Below are 7173 nucleotides of genomic sequence, written 5' to 3' on the forward strand. Positions count from 1 at the left end.
GGATCTCAGAACATTAGTAAACACTACCCGAGGAAGACGTCGCCACTGCTCAGCCAGCTAGAGCATGTTGAAGGTCCTGCAACGTCTGGTGGATTCACTTGCTGACGAACACGTCGACCCAGTTCGTCCCAGATGTGTTCAATAGGATTAAGGTCGGGGCTAAGCGACGGCCAATCCAGAACTTGGACACCGGCATATCTTAAAAAAATTCTGGGTAGCAATTGCTATATGGGGTCGAGCATTGTCTTGTTGAAACGTTAGTCCAGGCCCATGTCTCTGCATAAACGGAAGAAGAACAGGAAGTTTTAAAAGACATCCAGGATTTTCAGTACTTTTCTTAGGGTGACCCATGTACTCTCAGAAATACAGTCCACCGCTGATAGTTCGAGACTACCACTGAAGCGTGCACATTCGCTGTGCCGATACTGACAGTATGATACTATAAATAGCCATGGCACGTGCAATTCTCTACAAATCTATCAACTATTACAGCCGTAAAAAATTTATTGTTGACGATTTTGAATAGCAGTTAAATTAAGCTTCTTGGTTATTACAGCAGATTTAGAAATTACGTTCGTTTCATTTTTTAAATCGCTTTATCATTAACTGTACCGTTAAGAGCGGCATCTTTTGGTTTAGTACAAATAATATCTCTGAATCACTCGGGTTAGGCAGGAACATGATACTAGCAGTAGTTTCATTTTACTTTTACAAGCGTCTTAAAACGATTGTTGGGCTACCTAACGTGCTTATTTCTAAATTCAATTTCTTGTTCTAGCTTTCTGTTACGTTTCGTAAAAAAAGTAGTCTTGATTATCCCGACCTGTCAATCAGACGTAGAATGGTCGATAGACTGGTTAAGCGAGACTAATTTCAAAACAAGGGCACGTAACCTATCTTTTACTCAAAAGTATCTGGATGTTATGGACGACTCTTGGAACCAGTTTTCAGTCTATTATTTATACATGATTAATGGTCATAGCTTATTAAGTACAACATGATCGTTTATTTAGTGACTATAATTGTGTGAAACTGATTTGAGGCTTGGCATATATATAAATATTGTGGCGTAATTGTCGAAATATATGGAGATATTTATTTATGGTGGGTCACCCTACTTTTCTGCAACCACGGATCTCTGGTCCAGTTCTCAAATGGAACCGTTCATGTCTTTTACTCTACATTACATTGATAAATTATGGAACTTACAAACAAGGCATCTTCTAACAATGTTTTTCCCTGCAGATCATACTGGCGAAAATTTATCAAGTGGATTGAAAGATACATTAGATGACTGGGGTCTTGAGGAAGACTTTCTTGTTTGTTTAACAACTGACAATGGTTCAAACATTATTAAAGCTACTGAATTGAACTCCTGGACCCGTCTTCAATGTTTTGGACACCGCCTCCATTTAGCTATTAATAATGGCTTGAAAGATAATAGAATTGAAAGAGCAGTGGCAGTATGTAAGAAAGTGGTGTCTGCTTTTTCGTTTAGCTGGAAAAAGAAAAGAGAATTGTTCAAATTGCAGAATCAGCTACTTCTTCTAACACACTCTTTAAAAATTGCTTGTGACACAAGATGGGGCTCCATGTACAAAATGATTTCAAGATATATAGAACAAGAAAAGGCTGTAACTGCAGTACTTTCAGCAGATCGAAAAAGTTCTAGTCTAATACCAAAGTGGCAGGATATTGAAATTTTAGAGAGTGTTGTGAAAGCATTGGAACCAGTTGCAGAATTTACTGATGTCCTAGGCAGCGAAGAGTATGTTAGCATATCCCAGTTCTGCATATGCTAAATAATACCACACTGATTGAAAAGCCTGGTGATAGCCAACTCACTACAGATACTAAAACCCAAATTTTGAAATATATATCTGAATGAAAAATATTCAGATGCTACTTCACGAATGTTACTTAATATTGCCACATTTGTCGATCCACGCTTCAAAGTCAAATATTTAAAGGATGGAGAGGATGCTTCTGTCCATACCAAATTAAAAGAACAAATTGTGCTTACAAGTGAATATAGTGAGCTTCATTTTAATCTAGTTGTTCCTAACCATGACCTATCTGAACCAAGCTCCAACAAAAAGTTTAAATTGGCAAAACTTTTAAGACAACATGAAGACGGTGGAGTAAATGATTCTAATAGTAGTTTCAACTTGTCAGAAGACCAGTTAATAGATAGAGAAATAAATCACTACCTCTCACTTCCCCATTTAGAGTATGAATCGGATCCATTGCTTTGGTGGAAGCAGACTGCAATCCAGTTCCCCAAGATAGCCAATGTAGCTAGAAAATTCTTGTGTGTTCCAGCAACAAGTTGTGCATCAGAAAGGCTCTTTAGCACAAGTGGCAACATAGTCACTTGTAAGGGAACCCGACTTAACCCAGACAAAGTTAACATGTTAGTTTTTCTCGCTAAAAATCTGAAATAAAATTCCGAACTCCATACGTACGCGGCCATGCTTTAGTCTTCGTAGACAAATTGTCTGCCTTATTACTTTTAGTTTCATTTGTTTGTAAATTGTTAAAAGTAAATCCAGGTGATATATTGTATCCAAATTAGTGTAATATTACTTTCATGCTTGTAATAAATCTGTCATACTCTGTATACTGTTCTGTCTTTCTATAAATTGTGCAGAAGGGAATTTAGAGCATTGAACCAGTCCCAAAAAGGAATTTCTACTCTACCTTAGTGGCAGCAAAGGGCAATTCTATGTCTACTTGTAAATACAATGCTTGCTGAATTTGGCAATTCAAACACTATTTTTAACAGGGCATGGAATAAATAATATTCTCTATGTTAATAAATACTTTTATTATATAACAGACATATATACATGTATATTAAGAATGAAACGATCCTTTTTAGTTTTTATTTAGTTAAGGTAAAATATCGCGATATGTGTAGGTATCGTGATATAATTTTAAAAATATCGTGATGTGAAAAATTTTCACATCGCCCAACTCTAATACCGGTTATGAATGCTCTTATTCTTATTGAAATAAGGATATGCGCAATGATACGCAGATAAACAAGGCCTATTAACGTATACCCTTAGTCTATACTATATATGTGGCAAGTTTAATTTTCTTTAAAACTATCTTTATTCACCACGCGGTTCCAGAACATTGATTTGACAGCGCAGCAATTGTGTTGACTGTTAGCTCTAATTCTCGCTCTCTCACTGACTCAGGCAACGCCAGTCAGACCACTACTAGCTGTGCTATAAATAGATCTCATGTAAGAATACAAGTAACATTATAGCACGTAAGCAAAATTTTAAAGGGACAATACACACGGCCACATATATATATATATATTTGCGTCGAGCCACGTGCTTTTGTTTTTATTATTACGTATGGAATTCCTGTGTTGATAATATGACGTATGGAATTCCTGTGTTGATAATATGACGTATGGAATTCCGGGTGGTACTTTTTACCGCCGACCACCGCCGACTACCGCCGACCAATACTTTTAACGCCGACCTTCGTGAAATTACCGCCGACCAAATACTTTTTTTACCACCAACCGCATTGTAATGACTTTCAACCGTAATATAATTACCGCCGACCAAATACTTGTTACCGCAGACTAAATGCTTAATGATTCCTTGTTACCGCCGACTATATAAAATTAATTAAATTATTAGTGACAAATAAATAGATTTGGTTAAATACAGAGAGTTTGATAAAAATATAGATTTTATTATATAAAAATATGGTCGACAACCCTAACCCTAACCCTCGCACTAATAGAAGATAGGCCTAAAATGTTATTTATTTATAACCAGTAGCTGAAACAATGTTGATATTTTTTTATTTACCCTTCCATATTCTTTAAAATATATATGAATGTTTTTCGACAGTTGTACGTGATTACACCGCAAATAAAAAATAACATTCTTGTTGTATTCTTTTTTATAAAAAAAACAAAAAAAACAACAACCGTAAAATAGTCGGCGGTATGAGGAATCATTAAGCGTGGTTCCCCCTTGTCAGTGATGCAGGACGGAGGGCCTGACAAGGGCAGCCGTCTAGTCCTTCGGATGAGACGAAAAACCGAGGTCCCGTGTATACATTGGAATGCACGTTAAAGATTCCCTTGGCAGTTGGAATTCGATATAAGAGTAGGCGATAGTGCCGCTGCCCGGGCAAAATGTCCCTCATAGCACACTGTATGGCGTATGCCCGTCTTCATTAGCCCAGTTTAGGAGCAGAACAGTAGGACGTTAAACCCCATTTCGTTTCATTTCGAATCATTAAGCATTTGGTCGGAGGTAACAAGTATTTGGTCGGCGGTAATTATATTACGGTCAAAAGTCATTACAATGCGGTCGGCGGTAAAAAGTATTTGGTCGGCGGTAATTACACGACGGTCGGCGGTAAAAAGCATTTGGTCGGCGGTGGTCGGCGGTAAAAAGTACCACCGTGGAATTCCTGTGTTGATAATCTCCCAAACAGAGTTGTCTTTGACGGTGAATAATGATAAATGAAGCGGGAAAACCCATAACAATGGTGTGTATTTTATGTAATCTGTGGAAAGATCGAGACAGTTATTCATTAGACAATGTAACAATAACATACGTTATCATACATTTGACAGTATGTTAAATTATATTAAGTATAATATTATATTAACACTTACATAGCAAATGATATTTAATGTCTAATTTTAAACATTTCATATTACGTTGCAACACCTTGTAATACATTACATTTATCAACAGGGACGTCGACAATTTTTTCACAGGGGGGGGGGGGGGGGGTCTGTTTATCAGCGTTCATTATATGCAGTATTGAATCATTCAAGCTAAAAACTTTTACCGAAGATTGTGGGGCAATGTGGGCGGAGCAATGGAGACGAACGCGCGTTTCATCTTCCACTTCTCCGCTTGTACAATTTTTACAGGTCCTCTTATCCCTGTAGACAAGGTTTTTTATGCCTTCCTGTCTCAGTGCCTGGCGCTTTTCAATCTGTTTAAAACACAGATCCTATTTCGTTTCGTTTTTATAGTCCAAATTTCGTTTTACTTGTCTTTACTACACTCGTGTAGTTTTGGCCATCGAAAGTATAAAAAAAATGAAACGAAATATAGATCTGTATTCTTATCAGATTGGGCTCTTTTGTTCATTCCAGGCATTTCTCAATATCATAATTTGCCCAAATGTTTTAATAAAAATCATTTCTGTGTTATTTTTAAGGCAATTATTTAAGTTCTTAACAGTTCTTCCATTTTCAATATATTTCCAAGACTGAGCATAATTTCATGAATATTGTAAGGGCAGCTGGAGACCTAGAACGAGCGCACCCAGCCTGTGATCATGAAAACAGGAGTATTTTTATAACACCATTTTGGATTGAAAAGGAGACTCGCCTAACTGTAGTACACCATACATAAATTTATTCATTGTCTCTTTAATGTTTCATGACATCACACGAAGATATCATATAAACATTGGAAATAGCCGAACGTAAAATATAATTATACGCAGGGACATTAAACGATTTAACAATCAATACTTTTAGCTAGGCTACTATATTTCGCGAAGCGTAGCGTAGCCTGGAAGTTTATAACCTAATAAATTAATATACATCAAAAACATACATCAAAAACATTACAACAGTACAGAGAGTTCATATCATTAGACAATAACAATAACGTATCTTAAACTAAACACTCTTCTTTAAGGCTGTTCCAACGTACAAACTGTCCCGATTTAGGAATCGGTTACAAATATCCCTCAATCTTTGTTCGAACATCTGTAGAAAAGCGTCTGCATTGAAAGACTGAGAGATAGGTTGTTCATACAACCCACCCAGTCCAGTCTCCTCTAAGAAATATCAAATTTGATTACTCCATCTACTGCTGACATTTTTCATTTCGTCCAGAGCAGGTTGAAGTAGGGGGTTGGCTTGTTTTGATTTTGATTCGATCCATGTCTTGACCAACCTGTATTTAACATCAAGAAGAATCGGGAACCGACCAACTTCAGCTAATACAGCAGAGTTTGAAGTTTTATTATGAACATGCAAAAAGTGTTTAAAAAGATTTAACTGCAGCTTTTCAAGAATTTTAACAGATTGTATGGTTGGATGTAATATGGTCGCCCCAGGAATCGCATCCATATAATAGTATGTGGTTTACTAGGATATCAAAAAGTTTTAATTTAACGTGGCTTTTAAAATTTTGAAAAATGCTTTCAATGCTTTATCGTTTAAATTGTCAACGCCTCTTGTTAAAGAACCAGAAAATCGTACAATTACACCTAAGTATTTGTATTCTTGAACAATTTCTAGGCAGTTTGAATTTGTCAAATAGTTTTCTTCCTGTTTTCTTTTAAACGTCATTACCTTTGGGTTTTTTTAAATGTTAATTTTAAGGCTCCATTGCTTGCAATATTTATCAACTATATTTAATGAGGTTTATAAACCACTACTTGATAATGAAAACAAACTAATATCATCAGCATATAGTAATGCAGAAATAGGGGTATCATTTAATTTAGGAACATCAATAAAATATATGGGGGCTTGTCAATAAAGGTGTTGAATAATAACGGATTAAGGTTATTTCCTTGCATGACGCCTACTTCGTTCATAAACGTTTCACTTAGTGTATTTCTAACTTTGACTTGTACTTGGCTGTTATAAAACATATTTTCTATAAACATTACCATTTACACCTTAATCTAATAGTTTGTAGAAAAGATCTTCTCTCCAAACTCTATCCAAGGCTTTATTAAAATCAATGAAACGAACATAAAGACGTATATTCTTCTTGAAACACTTATCAATTAAAGTTCTTAAAAATAAAATATTGTCAGAGGTTTTATAATGTTTTCTAAAGCCACACTGGAAGTTAGAGGGAACATTAACACTATTTAAAAACTGGGTTAACCTCTCAGTTAATATACTAATAAATAACTTTCCAATACAGCTGATTATTTTAAGACATCTAAAATCATTCGCACTCTGCGGTGACTTGACTTTCGTGATCAGTAGAATATAACCTTCTACCCATGGATTAGAAATGGTTCCACAACTGTTTTCCGTCTTGCTCAAGCCACAGTAGTGGACCGTCCTAAGGCCTTCCTTTGAGCAAGTTTTGTAGTCTTTCGTCTACAAAAAAGTTACTGGCCTATAACTCCCTTAATTTC

Source organism: Patella vulgata, chromosome 1 (assembly GCF_932274485.2).
Source record: "Patella vulgata chromosome 1, xgPatVulg1.2, whole genome shotgun sequence".
Taxonomy (NCBI): domain Eukaryota; kingdom Metazoa; phylum Mollusca; class Gastropoda; family Patellidae; genus Patella; species Patella vulgata.